A 20,488-nucleotide genomic window follows, 5' to 3' on the forward strand; every position below is an offset into this window, starting at 1 on the left:
TCTAAAGGAAACTGCGTGTCCGCATGGGGTTCTGATGCCAAACTACGGATTGTTCTCTCAGGTAACACCTAACCTAAGTGAAGTCCTTGGTGGATCCGCGTTCTTGAGCTTAGAAAATACCTAATGAACTACCAAGAGCACCAGAATAATCGCCTGCTCCTAAAGAACTAGCCTCTTTCTCGCCACACCAGACAGCACGTCCTACAACCACCTTACCCCCAACAACCAAATTCCAGCGCCAAGCTGCCGCTTTTGGGGAAATGTTCTATCTCTTGGTCTCGCGCGATCTCGCGCCTCCGAGGAAGCCAACTGTATCGCGCACGCCATCAAATCCCCGCGGGAATAGAATTCCGCAGGTCCAGAAAGCCGGGAAATCGCGAGCGGAGGCGGAGTTACCTCGGTGAGCGTGAAGGCGGAGCCCGCTCCGAGGGGCGGGCTCGAGGCGGGGAGAGGGGCGGGGCTCCAGGGACCTGTTGATCGCAGGTGTCACTGGCCTGACTGGTCCCTGGGTATTGGGGCGTATGCGCATGCTCCGCTCACAGGGTCGGGCTCTGGGCGGCGGAGACCAGCCGCCTGTGCTCCAGTTCCCGGTGAGCCTCGGTACTGTGGCAGCAGTCAGTGTGTCTGGCGGGTGTCGGCGTGAAGCGGGGCTGGGCCAGCGGGAGGTAGCTCTGTGGGAGTGGAAGGCCTGTATTTCTCTACCTGGATCGCACGCTCCTCGCGCAAGGAGGGTAGAGCTCAAGGTAAGTCTCCGAAACTAGCCCTCTGGTTGGAGATCCAGCGACCTGCGACCCCGCGGGCCTGACCGGGACACTCTCATTCTAGCCCCAGAGCTCGTCTCTCCCCTCGCAGCCCGGTTACCTCCTCCGGCCCCGGCCCTCTGGGCACACACACACTGTCTTTGCTGGGCGGTTCAGACGCCAGAGGTCACGCAGCCCTCTCGCCCCTTCTCGCCGTGTCTGGCGGAGATGCCTCTGACCAGGCTGGAGGCGAGCGCGAGGCGGGAGGAGGTGCTGTCCTTGTTGGGTCCTGGTTGTTATTGCTGCCGTGTTTGAGGGCGGCGACAAGCTGGAGTCTTGCTGGGGTTGTGAATATTACCCTTACTTGGCTCCTGCCCCTGGCTGTCCAAGCCACATTGCCTCGCCTGAGCACACAGTTTTTTACTTAAAGGGGTCCAGGATGGTTATGCTCCCTCCTTGGAGAAGAGGGATGACTGGACTCGTGAGATTCTTGGGGTGGTGGTTTCTCAGTGGTAGTGGTGATGTATATAAAGTTAATGTTTAGCTTCTAAAGGGCGGCTTACGGGGCATTTACCAAACTATTTTTAAACAGTGCTGGAGAACAGGAAGTACTTGCACAGGTGTAATAGGGAGGGTTTCTAAAACCCGCAATCTGAGGATGTTTTGAGGTTTGTAACCCTGCTACAAGGTTTTCTTTATCAATGCAAAGTATGCAGGGAATTACCAGTTGGACAGCAAAGTTTTCCGAACGTTTCCTTATCTGGAAATAGATATATATATATGTGTGTGTGTGTGTGTATGTATAAATATATATATTTTGCAAAGAATATCTAAGGCTATTTTTGAGGTAGGTTTAATAGTAAACTTAACCTGTAGTCCCAGCTACTCGGGAGGCTGAGGCAGGAGAATTGCTTGAACCGGAGGTTGCAGTGAGCCGAGATCACGCCACTGCATTCCAGCAGGGGCGACAGAGCCAGACTCCGTCTCCAAAAAACAAACAAACAAACAAAAAAACGCAGTACACTTAGGAAGGAAGGTTTTTGTGATTAAGATCTGATTCACTTTTAGTTATTTAAAGAAAAGGCTTGCTGGTTTTCACTATTTAAAATGAGTAGCAAGTGCTAACACAAAATGTCTGTTGGAAATGAACTTTTAGTTACGTTGATAATTGTTATTTTCTGTTCTTTTCAGTTCCGTGATGATGGTCTAAGCAAAGACCCTTCGTCCTGTTAAAGATAAATTAAAAAGAAAAAAACAACAAAAAAACCAAAGGGAACAAAACTTACTCTGCAAAAGTAATATATGATTTATCTGCTGTTGTCATAAGAATTCCAAATAGACAAACTCGGTGTAAGTAGGAGTTAATTATAGTCTGAGAAATAAGGTTTTTGTTTTGTATCTCAAAGGCTTTTAAAATAAGCTCCTTGATACAATTTGTGCAGGTTCGTGTTTACTGCTGATAAACCATGAAAGTGATTTATTAAGATTTTTTCATTAATGAAATTGGGAGGTGTGTGTATTTCTTCCTAACGTGTAAAAAAGAGACTAAGAACTGGCCTTTCCTTTTTCCTAAGAATTTTAAAAAATATTTTAAAAAATGTATGTGGATTGTGTAAGTTCATGGAATTTGACACTAATAATCAATTCGTTAATATTATTTTCACTAAACGATGCACAAGATAGTTTTAAAAAAGATATTTTAATGGGAAGGTAGACTTTTCCAACTAGTATATTCTTTTCCTTAAAAAAAAAAAAATCACAATACTCTTAAGACCTGCCATATGTGCTGTGATTCAAGTTCTTTTATATTGTTTAGTGTTAGATGTTTATTTTAAACTGCAGTATCAAGAAATACAACTTTGGTACCATATGGTTTACAAGTTTATTTTAGCAAGACAAAGTTTAAAAGTGAAAATTTTATCTCATTTAAAGTTATATATAGCTTTAAAAGCCAAAATCAGAATTATTTTCCCTCCTGGAATTGTTTGGAACTCTCTTACTTACTGGGGTAGGAGGGGGTACATTGCTTTACCCTACAGCTTTCCGAAAACATATTTGATCTTTATGAAGTGATGGAATAAACTATCCTACAAAGATGTTTAGTTACTAAAATACTTAGAAGATCCTTTTTGACAGCTTTAACTACAAGGTATTTCTTGTAGAACTCAAAAACAACCTGTAGAAAGTTGGGTAGTTCATATATTGCATCTGGAAGCATTTTTAACACAGTGTGCTAGGCGTGCTAGGGCCAAAATGATTGCCAGTTTAGCTTACTCTGCTCATGAGCTCTTGTTTTAAGGAAGGAAGTATGCTGATTTATGTCATCTTTGCAGAGCTAGGTAGAAATTAATGATGTCACAAATATAGTATTATTATATTGTTAATTTTATACTGATGATTTTAGAAAATTTTGCATTACGGTATTTGCACATAATAGGAACAAGAAATGGATGCAACCTGCTCTACTACAAGTAAAAATCCTCAAAGGTTAAATTTTAAATAGCTTTATGTAATATCGTAATCTTTGCAGGTTATACATTTTTCAAAATTAATAATAAGAATACCATAGATACCATGTACAGTATATAGAATATTTAGGCAAATAATATTCTGTGCTCTTCCAAGTTAACTCATGTCCTCTATCAGGAATTGTTGAACTAAAAGCCCATGATTAGAACTGTGGTCTGTGGTTAGAACTGAGTTTTAATATAATTGGTTTTCTTTGTGATCTTAGTATTTTTTTTCTTTTTCTTTTTTTTATGCTATGAATTTTATTTTGTTCATTTACAAACATTATTCATAGGGGGCTTCATTAGGCCACCAAAGATGTCCATGATACAAGAAAAGGCTACAAACCATTGCATCTGGCTAAAGAATTATGATTTTACATGAGACTTCAGAAGAGTTGCTTCATATACTCATCTTTGTAGTTCATCAGAATTTTTTCTGCAAAATAAACCTTATTCCAATATCTTAGCTATTTTTATGAACAAAATCAGTTATTTGAGGTGTCATGGTATTTTTTAATTAATTTGAAGATAATAACATTAGTTTTCAATTTTACACATATTACACAAAAGAAGTTTTAAGAAATACCCTTCCTTTGGAAGTTTTTTACTGCTGCGCTTCTCTGAGTTAGAAGTATTGAATAAACATTATTGACCTCCTATTTTATGCTAGGCATAGTGCTAAACACTAGAAAGTCAAAAGTTAATTTAGACAATGTTGGCTGGGTGCTGTGGCTCACGCCTGTAATCCTAGCACTTTGGGAGGCTGAGGCAGGCAGATCACTTGAGGCCAGGAGATTGAGACCAGCCTGGCCAACACGGTGAAACCCTATCTGTACTAAAAAATACAAAAATTAGCCAGGCATGGTGGTGCACACCTGTAGTCCCAGCTACTAAGGAGGCTGAGGCAGGAGAATCACTTGAACCCAAGAGGCGGAGGTTGCAGTTAGCTGAGATTGTGCTGTTGCTCTACAGCCTGGGCGACCGAGTGAGACTCTGGCTAAAAAAAAAAAATTCATTAAGTAGTTATTTTTCTGAAAACTTGTACATTGGTTGAAAATTTCTAAATCAGATCTCTGTTGCTGACATTGTTATTTCAGTCACTTTATCTTTCTTTCTGATCCATTGGCTGTTAACATTTTAACTCATTTTCTCCTTCTCTCCTTTCTAGTCCAGAAAAGTTTTGTAAATGAACATTTACAACAATTCTGTGGTGGAAATCCACTTATAATGTGAAGTATTCCCAAACATTCATTTTATAAATTAGGTTTTTCATATGCTAGTTTTTCTTAAACTAGGATAACTCCATAACAAAATTGCTTATCATTTACTAAGAACCGTTACTAAAATTTTAAAATTAAGAAATTGATATTTCATTGAACAATTTATCTGATCTCATTAATCTGAATTAAAGCAGTGGTTAAGTTTAATATATCAGTTTAAGGTATTTCCTTAAAGATAGCAAAATGGAGTATAAAATATATAATACAGTGTCTGCTTTTTTCTAAATCCTTGTTGACATTGTTAAAAATCATTTTATGTGGAAGATAATGTTATTATAATTAGCCTGCATTCGTTGAATGCCTATGTTTTGGCCATTTATTAGGTATTTTATACATGGTTTATGATTCTCACAATAGCCCTATAAACCTTTTTATATTGATTTTGATTATAGATGATGAAACTGATACATTTTTAATGATTGAGTAGTTGAGCAATGTGCTGTAAACTTTATATCAGCGGAGGAATAAAATATCTATGGGAATTATAAGGTCACTATCAGGGTATGGATTCCATCCTTGTCAAGAAGCCATCGGGGTATTCTTTGCCCATCAGATACCTCATTCTTTGGCTTTTTCTTAACTCCTCAGCCTGTATAATAAATTGTTGCCCCTCTCATGGTGCCCCTCCCCACACTTAGGTGAGCAGATTGAGCCCTATATTTTTCCTTCTATATGGTGCTACCATCTAGGCATGAGATAATGCTCCTCCTTTGTCAGTGTGGTACTGACACTGACCTACATGCCAGATGGTAGGAAATTGTCCTATACTTTAGTGCCTAGGTTGTCTTTGTTAGTAACACTGTTTTTTTCCAAAGGGTTTGTTGTTTGAGATTTTACTTTATTTCCTGAGCTTCCTTTAATAAATATTTGATGAAAACTTAACAATGCACTGTGTTCTGTTCTAGATACTTGGGATTTGCTTTACATTCTAAGTGGATTTGAGGAAGAGACAATAAAGAATAAACAGTCAATTCTATAATATATTTAGAAGGAGAAAAGTGCCAAGGAGGAATGAAAAAGTAGAGCAAGGTAAGAGGAATTTGGAAAGTGTGGTAGAGATTGTGATGGTTTGCAATTTTAAATAAGTGTAGGCCTCATTTAAGTGATTTTTTTGGCAAAGCAATTATGAAGGGAGGGAGGGCAAAGCCATGTGGGCATCATGGGGGGAATGTATTCCAGGCAGGGGAATGGCCAGTGCAAACAATATAGAGAACAGAAGTTTGTATAGTGTGCAGGAATGAGAAGGAGGCTGATGTGGCTGGAATGGGAAAGCCAAAGGTTGAGTAGTTAGATGAGGGGCTGGGCAGATAGTGACATTATGATTTAATTTTAGAAAGATCTCTGTCTACTCTCCAGAATAGACTTATATGTTACTGTGTAAAGGGTAGAAGCCAGGAGACAAGCTGCTATTTTTTTTAATCCGCACAAGATGTGATGATGGCCAAGACTAGAATTGTTGAAGTGGAGGTGGTGAAAAGTGGTCAGATCCTGAAATATGAGAGAAAAAGGAGTCAAAGATGACGTCAAGATATTTGTTCTCAGCCACTGGAAAGATAAAGTTGCCATTGGCTGAGATGGGGAAGAAGGTATAGATAAAGTAAGAGTTCAGTTTGGGGCTTTGTCAAGGCAAATAAATATTAGGTTATTGCTGACTTGACATAATTTTCTTCTGGAGATCATGTCTTAAAGTAGACTGCCGTAAGCCATTTTCTTTAATGACCATGTCCTATATTCTGGATACATGTGTATGCTTGTCTTTTGCTAGTTAGTTACTAGTGGAAACTAGTGAATAGGTAAAAGCAACATGAAATATAGCATGGTTTTTTGTTAGACACAAAGAAATAGAGCAAAAAAGTGGAAACATTGAAAATTACTTAAAATTTACTGTTTTTTTGTTGGCAGTATTATAGTCTTTTTTCTTATTAATTTTATTTTCTGTCTTTGTTTTATAAATTTTCTACTGTAGTCTTCTCTAATTCCTCCATTTCTAGAGTGACAATGGTTTTACACATCAAAGAATATTTATTCTTCAATTATACCTTCCTTACTATAATCCTTTAGCTTTATAAACACAAAGTTACTTCTGTAATGAAAGATATATTTTTTCTTTTTTCTGACACTGTCTACTTGAAGATAAAGAGTTTTTTTGTATTACTTCAACTTGGTATAACTCTTCTGTTTGCTATCTAGTTATCTAAAATAAAATCTTAAATACTTCTAGTAAGATGAGCAGTTGTAGCATATCATCAGAAAGTCCTCAGTGTATCTCTGAGGTGCTATATTGTTGGTGAAAAGATGTTAATATGAAGTTTTACTTTACAGTTTGATGGCTAGGACTGTGTACTATTAAGAACATATTTGCATAGCAGTGATTCTCTGCTAATATGGAATTATGGATATTTCTAATTTTCTTTATGTAGTATTTCTGTGGTATTTCAGAAATCTAATGAACAAGTACTGTTTGATAATCAAAAAAATCCATACACATAAAAGAACAAAGAGTCTCATGGCTTTATCAACTATTATATTAGTTTCCTAGGGCTGTTGTAACAAAGTACCACACACTGGGTGGCTTAAATGACAGAAATTTATTCTCTCACAGTTCTGGAACTAGAAGTCCAAAATCCAGGTGTCAGCAGGATTGGTTCCAACTGAGAGCTCTGAATAGAATCTTTCCTTGCCCCTTCCTAGCTTCTGGCAGTGGCTGTTCATCTTTGGTGTTCCTTGACTTGCAGAGTCATCCTTCCAGCCTCTGCCTCTGTCATCATTCTCTCTCTTTCTCTTCTTATAATGACTGCTACCAGTCACATTGGATTAGGACCCACCCCAATGACCTCATCTTAATCTGATAACATTTTCAAATACCCTGTTTCCAAATACATTGACATTCGCAGGTCTGGGACTTGGACATATGTTTTTGGGAGACACAATTCAACCCATAATAGGTATAATGAATCAGGTTTAAGATGCCATTATCATTTACCCAGACCATTCTAGTAGCCTGATAAAGTTATTAGATGTTAGAATTTGAACAAATTCCATATAGTGTCATCCCCTTTTGGGGGAAAACACGTATTAAATAATTTATATAGCATGGTGTAGATTACCTAACTAATTATGTATTGGGCTTAAGTTTTGGAAGGAGAAAAGATAGTTTGATAGTCTTGTCTAGGGTAATGAAGGAGAGTGGCCCTGGAATCTTGCCTTTTGGGATAAAATTATTGCTGGTAAAGCACTGACTCATAAGAAAACAGCAGTGACTGATTTCCTTTTCTTTTCTTTCTCTCTCTCTCTCTTTCTCAAAACTTCTCGTTCATTTTAAAGTTCAAATTTTTTTATTTTAAAATATTTTATTGGAAAGTATTAGTAACTGATATTAAGCACTTAATAAAGTTAAACATTTTGTTTTTTCTTATTTAAGCCTTACAGAAATTTTAATAACAGTAAATGTTGTAATTATCCTTATTTTACAGGCAAATGTGGATATATGTTTATAACTGCACAAATGAATTCTGAAGGGACACATAAGACATTGGTATTGGTTGCCTATGGGGAATATAATTGATATGAGGGAGACCTGGTTTTCCTTATATGCTCTTCTATACTGTTTAAAAAATTATTTATGAAAATTAAATATATACTAAAAAAGAGAGAAATTGCTGAGTTTTTCCTTTTAGCCGGACTATCAACTCTTTTAGGAAAAAGCAGTGATCTATCAAATTGTATTGATATATTCAGTAGATCTGCTACTGAAGTACTTATTTACATTGGAGTTAAAAACACAAATGCAGTTTGACAAATATAAATTCTTAGAAAAAGTAAGTTCTACTCTTTTATTTGGGGATATAATATTTTACCTATTTCATATTTGCAGTGTTGTAGGGTAATGCAGTTGCTTTTAACAAGCCGTAAGTGAACTTCTGAGAATTTCATTCAAAGTAAACAGTTTAGGAGAATATAAGATCCTTTGAAGTGATTCTGCCATTTTTCTAATTTTTTTCTTTAAGAATTTCTTAAGCATTGTGAAATATATTTATGTATTTAAACTTTTAGAAATTTATGCTGTTAAGGAAAAAATTATTCATGACAATTGTTAAAGATGGTAAGGAAGACACTTGTTAAAGATAGGTACAGGGAGCACTGCAGTGGAGTCTCGCAGTTGGGGAGAGAGATTGGGCTCTACTCTATATACTACAAGTAAAAGCGGGAATTTATAGACAAGGATGTGGGTGTGGTTGGTGGATGGAAAATTACTAGGGGGCAACATTAGGAATAAGAGAGGATTCTGGCCAAACTGACCTAACAGGATTCTTGTTGAAGGCAGGCCAGGGTGATCAGACATCACCTGGAGGATGGTGAAGGATGAGGAACCTAATTAGATATGAGGGTGATCAGATAAGGAGAATGGCTGACTTGACTTAGTAGGACTCTTGCTAAAATTGGACAACATAGAGACAAACAAGGAAGTCCAAAAGTTGAGGAATAGTTGAAAAAGAACATGGAATAGCTCGAGTAGAGTTTGATCAAGGAGAGAATCTTTGTTAATATTTTCTGACACCTGTATCTGAAAATATCAAATAGTTACTTGTATTAGGCCCATTCAGAAAATCAAAACTGTTGTATTACATTAGAATTAGTATTAGTGGCAGGGGCACAGTGGCTCATACCTGTAATATCAGCACTTTGAGAGGCTGAGGCAGGAGGATCGCTTGAGCCCAGGAGGTCAAGGTTGCAGTGAGTCATGATCAGGTCACTACTCCAGCCTGGGTGACAGAGTGAGACCCCAGCTCAAAAAAAAAAATTAGTACTAGTATTGAATTAGAAAGAATTTAATATAAGAAAAAAATTTAAAAAGCTGTTAGAAGACCTTAAGGAGCCACCAGGGGAAGATAAATTATCTGGTGTTGTAAGTTGCCACTGTCCCTAGGCTTAAGTTCCAAAGACAGGAGCCCAAGAGCTGGAACCACCAAGCCTGACCTAGAGCTTTAGAGGCCTTGCTGTAAACGGGGAACTTGAGCCTTCGAGGAGAATATGCCAGAGATAGCAACAGGGCAGAGAGAAAAGGGGAGAAATACCTTGGCTTCTCTCCTTTGTCTTCGATTTTCTGGCAGTGCCTCTGATTGGCTGAAATGGGCCAGAAATGGATTCACAAGGGATCCTGGGAAATGGTGTTTGCAGAGATCAGCTCTGTATGGTCGTCCCATACAGAGCAGAGCAAAGGAGAGAGGGGGATGATTTTGAAATCAAACATGGACATAAACTGCGTTGCACTGAAAACTTACCACGATACAATAGCACCTTGTGCTTCTCTTTCCTTATAGTGCCACCCTGAAGAAGCAAACACTTTTAAGTCTTTCAGCTGATTATTCTATAGTTTTATTTATATTTCTAAATATGAATCTGTATTGCTATTTGGTGATTTTTCAAGCTTAAATTAACATTAATTTTCTATGATGATGGATATAGATTTAGTTTTTTTATTTTCTTCCCTATTCTTGCAATAGAATTGTATCTTTTTTTAATTTTAAATTTCATGGATATGTAATAGTTGCACATCTTTATGGGGTACATGTGATATTGTGATATAAGCATACAATATATAATGATCAAATCAGTGTTGTTGGGATGTCCATCGCCTTAAGCGTTTGTTTCTTTGAGTTAGTAACATTCTAATACTATCCTTGTAGTTATTTTGAAATATACAGTACATTACTGTTTAGTCACTGTATTGTGCTACTGAACACGAGAACTTATTCCTTCTAATTGTATTTTTGTACATTGACCAACCTCTCTTTATCCCTTCTCTCCACTTCCTTTCCCAGCCTCTAGTAATTGTTATTCTACTCTCTATCTCCATGAGATTATTTATTTATTTTTTAGCTCCCACATATGAGTGAGTACATGGGATATTTGTCTTTCTGTGCCTGTCTTATTTCACTTAATATCCTTCAGTTCCATCCATGTTGTTGCAATTGACTGGATTTCATTCTTTTTTATAGCTGAATAATATTCCATTATGTATACATACCACATTTTCTTTATCCATTCATCCATTGGTGGACTTAGGACGCTTAGGGTGATTCCATATCTTGGCTATTGTGAATAATGCCACAATAAACATGGGAGTATAGACATCTCTTTGATATACTGATTTTCTTTCTTTTGGATATATACCACTAGGGATTGCTGGATTTTGCATTGCTCTTTTTTCTCCTGGAACACATGTAATACAAAAAATAATGAATATTATATTCCCACTATTTTTATAATTATTTTTATGATTTAAATCATTTCAATCACTTTATTACACTTCTTTATAATAAAATAACAGATGTATATTTTTCCCTTGTGGATTATGTTATACATACAATTACTTTGGTAACCAGTAAATCTGAACTTTCACTGTCTCTATTTTCAGTATCTATATGCACATAATAAATTTTGAGAAATAACTAAAACCTAAGAAGTTAAAAGTTTATTATAAATGTATCTTTTAGTGAGATAAGCTGAGCATGAGTTAAGGTGCCCAATTAAAGGAAGCTTAAATTGCACCAATATTTTGAGTTGTTCCTTTATTTGGCACCTGGAGATTTTTGTAATAAACCTAGAAAATAGAACACAGTAAGATGTAGGACAGGTGAGGGGTATATGTCATTGTTTTATAAAGTAGGAGGAAAGCAATTGTGAAAGCAGAACTGGGAAAGAACTACAGACTAATCGTTAGCCAGATCAATTCTAGGAAAGTGTACATTTGGAAGTGGCAGATCTGTAAATTAATTCCTTTAAATCTAACCATACCTTTAATCTCTGGGAAAATCATTATGTTTTCTTTGATGTGCATATCCCAATTTGAAGATTGCTGCCTTTAAATATAAGAGAACCAAGATTGTAGGATTGGTGAAAAGTCAAAAAAGGAGAAGGTGACTTGATAGAGGACAAGTTAGAAATCCCGACTAAGAGTTTCCTCCCTGGTACTTCTGTGTTCGTGATCTTCCTGATGTGCTTCTGGAATCTTTACCATCCACATTATTTTTCTTATTGCTACCAGGGTAATCTTAAAACAGGTCTGATCATCATAGGTGGTTTGGTTAGAGGTAAAAGTGTTAAATTGGCCCTTAAAGTATATAATTCCTAATTTTAGCTCTACTACTTACAGTCTCTAAAAACGAGTCCATTACTAAACTTCTCCTGACCTGATATTTCTTACACTGTCAAAAGAAGGAAAAAAGTTAGTTTAGTTTAGTGGTTTTCATACTTTTTTGACCATGACTCAAGGTAAGGAAGATGATTTGCATCACAGTCTAAGTACCTATATCCACATATTATTTTATTGGAGACCTGAATTTCTTTCTAAATATTTTTTATTTATTTTATTTTATTTTTTGAGATGGAGTCTTGCTGTGTTGCACAGGCCGGAGTGCAATGGTGCTATCTTGGCTCACTGCAACCATCACTTTCTGAGTTCAAGCAATTCTCCTGCCTCAGCCTCCTGAGTAGCTGGGATTACAGGTGTGTGCCACCACATGCGGCTGATTTTTGTATTTTTAGTAGAGACAGGGTTTCACCATTTTGGCCAGGCTGGTCTTGAACTCCTGACCTCGTGATCTGCCCACCTTGGCCTCCCAAAGTGTTGGGATTACAGGCGTGAGCCACCACATCTGGCCTGAATTCCTTTAAACAGAACCGATGTATAAATGCTACATTAAGCCCAAAGCAGCCATGTTTTATTATATTACACAGTGTTAATAATGAACTGTTAGAATGCAAATTACTGTATACTAGCCAAAAGAATATCACAGCTATCACATTTTAAACTTGTGTTTCTTAGCATGTATGAGGTTTAGAATTATTTAACAATGTAACTCAGTGCATTTAAATGTTGTGGAGTTAGGGAGGGAGGTTAGTTCTAAATATCTTTATAGATCTGATTTAAAGCTATGGTTGGGGAGGCTGAAGTGACTAGAATTTGTGGAGCAGAATGCTAGAAGGGAAATAATTTCACAGAGAGGAAACTCTGGCAATCTGCATAAGAGTGCCCTTGAATCTCTGGCTGGGAACTGGGTACAGGGAGAAACTCCAGGAGGCTGGGGAAAGGAGTACTTGAACAAGGGAAATTTGAAACTATGTTGAACAGAATAAAATTGAAAACAGTATAGCAGACTGTGTGGGATTTAAACTAAGGCAGTGTGGAGGGAAATTTATAACACGAAATGCTTATATTAGAAAAGAAGAAAGCTTTAAGCTTTTATCAGAAAACTGGAAAAAGAAGAGCAAATTAAGCCCGAAGTAAGCAGAGAAAGAAAATAATAGAGTTCTGGAAAGCAATGAAAGAGAAAACAGGAAAGCAACAGAAAAAAAAATCAGTGAAATGAACAGCTGATTCTTTGAAATTATCAATAAAATTGATAAAATCCCTAGCCAAGACTGATCAATAAAAGAGAAAATACAAATTAACAGTATCAGGAGTGAAAGAATGGACATCATTGCAAACCTTACCAACATTAAGGGGATAATACAGAGTATTGTAAATTTTTTTGCCAATAAATTTGACAACTAGGTGAAATGGGAAAAGTCCTTTAAAGACACAAACTATGAAAGCTCACTCAAGAAGTAAAAACCTAAGTAGCCCTTTCTATCAAAGAGATTGAATTTGTGATTTAAAATATTCCCATAAAGAAAATTCTAGGCCCAGATAGTGCTATTGATGAATTCCACCAGCCTTTTAAGAAGAAATAATAGCAGGTCTACATAAACTCTTCCAGAAAATTAAAGAGGAGAAAACACTTCCAAGTTCACTTTATGAGATGATTATAACTCTAATAACAGTCAGGCGTGGTGGCTCACGCCTGTAATCCCAGCACTTTGGGAGGCCGAGGCGGGCAGATCACAAGGTCCAGAGATCAAGACCATCCTGGCTAACACGGTGAAACCCCATCTCTACTGAAAACACAAAAAATTAGCCGGGCGTGGTGGCAGGCGCCTGTAGTCCCAGCTACTCAGGAGGCTGAGGCAGGAGAATGGTGTGAACCCGGGAGGTGGAGTGAGCCAAGATTGCACCACTGCACTCCAGCCTGGGCGACACAGCGAGACACTGTCTCAAAACAAACAAACAAACAAACAAAAACTTTAATAACAAAATCAGACAAAGATATCACAAGAAAACTACAGACTGAAAATCCCTCATGAATACAGATGTAAAAAATTATTTAAAATTTATTAGCAAATTAAGTCCAAAATGCATAAAAAGAATAGGTTTTGATAAATTGGCATCATCGACAGGAATACAAGGTTGATTTAACACTTGAAAATTGTAATGTACTGCATTAAGACTCAGAATCATATAATCATCTCAGTATTTACAAAATTTAAAAAGTTTTGACAAAATTCAACAACCATTTAAACTGTCAACAAATAGAATCATATAATCATCTCAGTATTTACAAAATTTAAAAAATTTTGACAAAATTCAACAACTGTTTAAGATAGAAGTTTCAACAAAGTAGGAATAAAGGGGAACTCACCCAACCTGATACAGATACCTGTAAAAATTTACAGCTAACCCTATACATAAAGTGAAAGACTGAATGATTTCATCTCAGATTGGAAGCAAGATCAGTATTTCTGTTCTCACTTCTTCCTTTTGGCATTGTACAGGACGTCCTACCCAGTTAAATAGGGCAAGAACAAGGTGAAAGAGGCATACAGATTAGAAAGTGAGAAGTAAAAGTATCTGAGAAATCTATACAATAGCTCCTAGAACTAAGGTTGCAGTTTTTATTGTCAGTACACAAAATCAATTATATTTCTGCATGTTAGTAATGAAAAATTGGAAACCAAAACTGAAAACATCATTTACTATAATGTCAAAAAAAGATGAAAAACTTAGAGATAAATTTAAAAATATATACATATAACCTGTACACCTAAATTGGCAAAACACTTCTAAGAGAAAGAAGACCTAAAAAACTGTAGAAAGACATAATATTCCTAGATTGGAGGTCTCAATATTGTTAAGAGGTTATTTATTTTTTTGAAAGAGTGTGGTTTTGGTATAATTGTAGACATACCTGAAATATTTATAATTCATTTAAAGTCATGGCAAAAACCACAATTACTTTTGCACCAACCTAGTAGAATAGAGAGACCAGAAATATATCTACTACGTAAGTAATCAATTAATTTTGTTTTTGTTTTTGTTTTGAAACAAGGTCTCACACTCTGTCACCTAGGCTGAAGTGTAGTGGCACAATCACAGCTCACTGCAACCTCTACCTTCCAGGCTCACTCGATCCTCCCACCTCAGCCTCCTGAGGAGCTGGGACTATACAGGCATGTGCCACCATGCCCAGCTAATTTTTGTACTTTTGTAGAGATGGTTCTCACTGTGTTGCCCAAGGTGCTGTCAAACTCCTGGGCTCAAGTGATCCTCCCACCTCAGCCTCTCAAAGTACTAGGATTGCAGGCATGAGCCACTGTGCCTGGCTATAATCAATCAATTTTTGACAAAGTATTCCAAAGCAATTTAGGGAAAGCATACTCATTTTAAAAAATGGTGCTGGAAAATTGGATTTTGTTTGAACAAAATTAATCCAAAGCCTTGTCTAACACTATACACACACATACACACACACAAACTTGAAATGAATCATAGAGCTAACCATAAGAGCCAAAACTTTAAAACCTCTAGAGGGCCAGGCGCTGTGGCTCACGCCTGTAATCCCAGCACTTTGGTAGGCCGAGGCGGGCAGATCACGAGATCAGGAGATTGAGACCATCCTGGCTAAAAGGATGAAACCCCGACTCTACTAAAAGTACAAAAAATTAGCCGGGCGTGGTGGTGGGCGCCTGTAGTCCCAGCTACTCAAGAAGCTAAGCCAGGAGAATGGCGTGAACCCGGGAGGCGGAGCTTGCAGTGAGCCGAGATCGCGCCACTGCACTCCAGCTTGGGAGACAGAGCGAGACTCCGTCTCAAAAAAGAAAGAAAAAAAAATTGCATAGTGTTCAAAAACTTAGGAAAGCACTTTGGCAATTTTCTATAAAGTTAAACATACATTTACAATACAACCTAGCAGTCCCACTGCTAGGTATTTACAAGAGAAATGTATCCACAGAAAGACTTGTACTTGAATGTGTATAGTTACTTTATTCATAATAACCCCAAAATGGAAACAACTGCAATTAATCTCCCTACTGGTAAAGAGATAAGCAAAAGAATATTACTCAGTAATAAGGAATGTACAACTACTGATTTGTGCAGCAATACAGATGAAACTCAAAAGTATGAGTACATTTATGAGAAATTCTAGAAAAGTTGAAACTAGGACAGAAAGTGTATCAGTGTTTTCTTGCAGGTTGAATGTATTAATTTTCTATTGCTATGTAACAAATTACCACAACAGCTTAAAACAATGCACATTTATTATTTCACAGTGTTAGTAGGTCAGAAGTCTAGGTCGTCTTTAACTGGATTCTCTGCTCTGGATCTTACAAGAGTGGTCAAAGCATCAAATGGGCTGGCTTTTTATCTGGAGGCCCTAAGGAAGAAGAATCTGCTTCTGGGTTCATTCAGGTTGTTGGCAGTAGTATTTCCTTGTAGGAGTGAGTTTCCTGTTTCTTTGTTAGCTGTCAACCAGGATCTGTTCTCTCATGTTAAGGCCCCCTCCACCTTTAAAGCAGCAATGGCACATCAAGTCTTTCTCATGTTTCAAATCTCTTTTTCTGTCACCAGCCAGAGAAAGCACTCTGCTTTTAAGGATTCATGTGATTACATTAGGCCCAACCAGATAATCGCCATATTTTTAGGTCAACTGTGCCATATAAGATAATGTGATAATGGAATAGATATCTTGTCATATTTACAGGTTTCTATAGGGTATGAAATCTGGGGATGGGGGCGTGGGTGCACTGTGGTAGAATTCTGCCTACCACAGTGGGGAAGGTTATTGACTGTGAAGGGGCACAGGAGAGCTTCTCAGGGTGATGGAAATGTTCTATAGCTTGGTTGTGGTAATGGTTACATGACTGTAGGTTTGTCAAAACTTACTGAACTGTACACTAATGGGATTAATTTTATTGATTGCAACTTACACCTCCAAAGCTGGTTAACTTAAACATCCTACGTACAAAAATATTGTATATAGGAAAATTAGCTGTCACTGAGATACTAGTGACCTCTGAATTGTTTAATTTGGATCTTATTGGATAGAAACTAGACTAAAATATAAATAGAAAAAATAATATAAAATAGAAGGAAGAGTAAGGAAAACTACAGTTGTGTGTGTAAGTAGATTTAGATGAATAAAAGGGAGGAAGGAGTTAATTACTAGCTGTTCCTCTAGACCTTCTGTTAGAGTTAGATTCCCTCTACTCTGCCTTCCTTTTTGCTACCCAGGTATTCAGCCTGGGGATTATAAATCTGAATGGTCTTAGCAACATCAGCTCTAGACCTCTGTCAGATACAATAGCAACTGCGTGCAACATAGACTGTAGTGGCTATCTGCTGTCATCCATCCAGCCATCTATATATGGTGCTATTATGTGAAATAAAGACTAAAATATTGTCCTTTTGGCTCCAGTATAATAATTACTACCATAAACCTGGTGTTTCTGATATTCTTTCAGGCTGCCACTTTTCTCGCTCGCATGCCCTTTCTTTACCATTTCATCTATTCTTATGGTTTCTTATGTTTATATGTTCATGACTTGAAAATCCATTATGTCCAACCCTAAACTCTACCCCAGGATTACCTTTTGAATCTAAATGTTTACTGGGTCTCTCCCCTTGAATGTTCTGTAGAAACTCATTCATTTTATCCCAAATGGAACTCAATATTTTCTCTCAAACAAGCTCATTTTCCTATAAATACTATTTGAGTATTTATGCGATACTCAGTATATATAACAGTCCTACTACCATTCATTCTAGAAACCTGGGAACTTTCTTTACTTTCCTCTCTGCTTCATAAAGAGTGTCATATTCATCCCCTGTTTCTGCTACCACTGCCTTGGTGCAGGCCTATGCCATCTCTCCTCTGCATTCCTTCACCAGCCTCCCAATTTACCCCTTCTACTTGCAGATTAATTTACCTCAAATTCATCTTATTCATTGCCATGGTCTATTTATACCACAAGTCTGATTGTAATTTCCCTGCTTAAAACCAACAAAAGCTTTTTGCCACCTATTAGGTAAAGTCTAAATTTCTTATGTGACCTTCAAGACCAGCCATGATCTGACCCCTGGTTCTGTCTACTTCGTACTTTATTGTGTATATTACTTGATTACTTGGTTCATAGCATTTCTTTGAAATGCATCTCGTCCTCCCAACATACACATGAAACTTATGCTCATTTTTCAATATATAATAAAATGTAACCTCTCCAAGAAACCTATTCTGCTTCCACATGGATCTTATGCTATAATATGCATATCTCTGGTTTTGCGTATTTACATGTTTTGTTCTTTTTTTCTTTGGGCTTCAACTGCACATAACTGAGTTAATCTTTTTTGTTGTCTAAGTTGGCTGTCTAGCCCTGTTTCAATTATACATATATACTCCTCCTTGCTCAAGTGATCATATAAAACATATATGTTTTCACACATACATTGTTTTACCAAAGTGAGATCATATTAAATTCCTGTATTTTGCCTTTGTCACTCAAAAACACTTGTGTTTTCCTCTAATGTGGTCCTGTGGTCTGTCTTTGGAGAGTGGCTATAAACACTACCCCTTCCCTGCCAGGGCTTCGGGAGATCTGGTCATGAGTGTTTACAATGTGCCTTTCACAGGATACTTCTTTATCCTGGCATATGACCTAATGCCTTAGTGTCCATGACCCTTGATAGGTGTCCCTCTCACAGGAAACTTGTTTATACTGGCAGATACCCTTGTAGCTCTTGTCTTACCTGTGTTGAGTTTATTCCTATCAAGATAGCCATTCTCTAGGAGAGTCCTGACCAGAAAAGAAGTTGGATTCAGGTGTAACTGGGCGAGACACACAGGATACAACTCACCAAAACACATGAAATAACAGAAGCAGTATTACTTACAAATCGAGAGAGAAGAGGGCAGCACGCCTCCTATGGCCAACTGGAAGTGGGGAGCCACCGAGATATGCACGTTCAACCACTGGGTGGGGAGCAAGAGACAGTGAGGGGAACCTGTGGGCCAAAGCCTTTATTGGGGTCCAGGGTATTACCTAGGTGGGTTTCCTGCAGGGAGGTCTAATTGGTGGGTTTAGAGTAAGTGGGTACATGTTCCATGAAGTCACTGTGACTGAAAGGTGGTCACTGTGGCATATCTGCACAGCCCATGCAGGCTGTGTGAGTCAGTAGGTCAAGTCAAGTGGGTTGTATTTCACTGACCACCTATAAAGAGGTGGTAACTAGGAAGCAGTTATATAAAGTAGATATCTGGATTGACCATATTGAGGAACTAGGAGGAGGTAGAAAACTGGAAACTGTCAGGGGTAACTGAGCACTGCTTCTGGAATGAGAAAGTCCAACTTATGTTCAAAGTGGATGCAGAGGTAACATAAAATTATAGGAATTCACTGTGAATACCCTGTAGCAATTATGTTCCTACTGATGGATATTTACTTTATTTCCTTCATTATTTACTGGTACAACCTAATATATCTCAATAAAAATCTCAATAAATCTCAATAAATCTCAAAAATCTCAATAAATATCTCAATAAATATGTACTTTTATTTCTGGAGTATAGATTCTCAGTATTGGGTTTTGGAGGTTGAAGTGTGTTTTAATTTTTAATAGTTGTTGCCATGTTGATCTAATATTGCCAGAGGGTATAATAGTATGATTACATTATTAGCAGTGAAAGAAGGTACCTCTTCCCTTTTATCCTCACCAACAGTATTTTAATATTTTTGCCAGTCTGATAGAAACGAAGCTGCTTTCAACTACTGTACTATAATGCCTCTGGGTTGGAGGTCCCCAAGATCCCTCCCACCTGACAGATTTGTTGATTCTCTAGCAGGACTCATAGGGCTCAGAATATAGTTGTATGCATTGCTGTGATTTATTACAGTGAAAGGATGTAAAGCAGGATCAGCAAACAGAGAAGGAGCAGGAGGTGAAGTCAGGAGGAAACCAGGCACAAACTTCCAATTGTCCTCTGCCAGTGGAGTCACACAGGGCACACTGATTTCTCCAGCAATAGATTTTGTGATGACATGTGTAAAATGTTGTGTACCAGGAAGCTCATTAGAGACTCAGTGCTTAACATTTTATTATGGGGTGGTCACATATGCATCCTCTGCCTGGGACGTACCAAAATTCCAGAGTTCCAGAAGGAAAACAGGTGTTCAGGATAAACATTTTGTTTGTGCAGTTTAGGTGCAGTGACCCACTCTTATCAGGGTGGTAGAAAGCCTCCCCAAATCTTGAATTCCCAAAGGTCAGCCCTGCAAGCAGACCACTGTAAGGATGGCAGTCTCAGGGGTGCTATGTAAAGTCTTTTCTTTTGCTCTTTTTAAAAAACAGCTTTATTGAAATATAATCACGTGCCATACAATTCACCCTTTAAAAGCATAAAATTCAGTGATTTTTAGTATATTCACAGAAATATATGTACATTACCACAGTCAATTTTGGAACATTCTTACTACCTCAGAAAGAAACTCTACCTTTAACGATCACCCCTCATGCTCCTATAGCCCCCACTTCTCCAGTCCTAAACAAACATTAATCTACTATCTATCTTAGTAGATTTCCTAGTTGTGGACATTTCATATGAATGGAATCATGTAGTATGTGGTCTTTTGTGACTTACTTCTTACACTTTGCTTAGTTTTTTTAATGTTCATTCATGTCATAGTATGTGTTGCTACTTCCTTTTTATGGCTGAATAGTATTCCACTGTATGAATATACATAACACATTTTGTTTATCCATTGATTGGTTGATGGACATTTGTTTCTGTTGTTTCCACTTTTTGAC

General features: G+C 37.5%; 1 protein-coding gene across 5 annotated transcripts in view; it reads left to right on the forward strand.

Annotated features, from left to right (window-relative positions):
* Window positions 1-389: 389 nt before the first annotated feature.
* Window positions 390-20,488, forward strand: part of USP53 (ubiquitin specific peptidase 53) — a 79,699-nt gene continuing 59,600 nt past the window's right edge. For 3 of the 5 annotated variants that reach the window (XM_054486064.2, XM_054486065.2, XM_054486066.2), the window contains exons 1-3: window positions 390-743; window positions 1,932-2,090; window positions 5,436-5,559. The gene's annotated coding sequence lies outside the window, so the exon portion shown is untranslated. The remainder of the gene's footprint in view (window positions 744-1,931; window positions 2,091-5,435; window positions 5,560-20,488) is intronic. The other 2 variants (XM_063664060.1, XM_063664061.1) reach the window with 1 other exon arrangement.

Source organism: Pongo pygmaeus, chromosome 3 (genome assembly GCF_028885625.2).
Source record: "Pongo pygmaeus isolate AG05252 chromosome 3, NHGRI_mPonPyg2-v2.0_pri, whole genome shotgun sequence".
In the NCBI taxonomy this organism is placed as follows: Eukaryota; Metazoa; Chordata; class Mammalia; order Primates; family Hominidae; genus Pongo; species Pongo pygmaeus.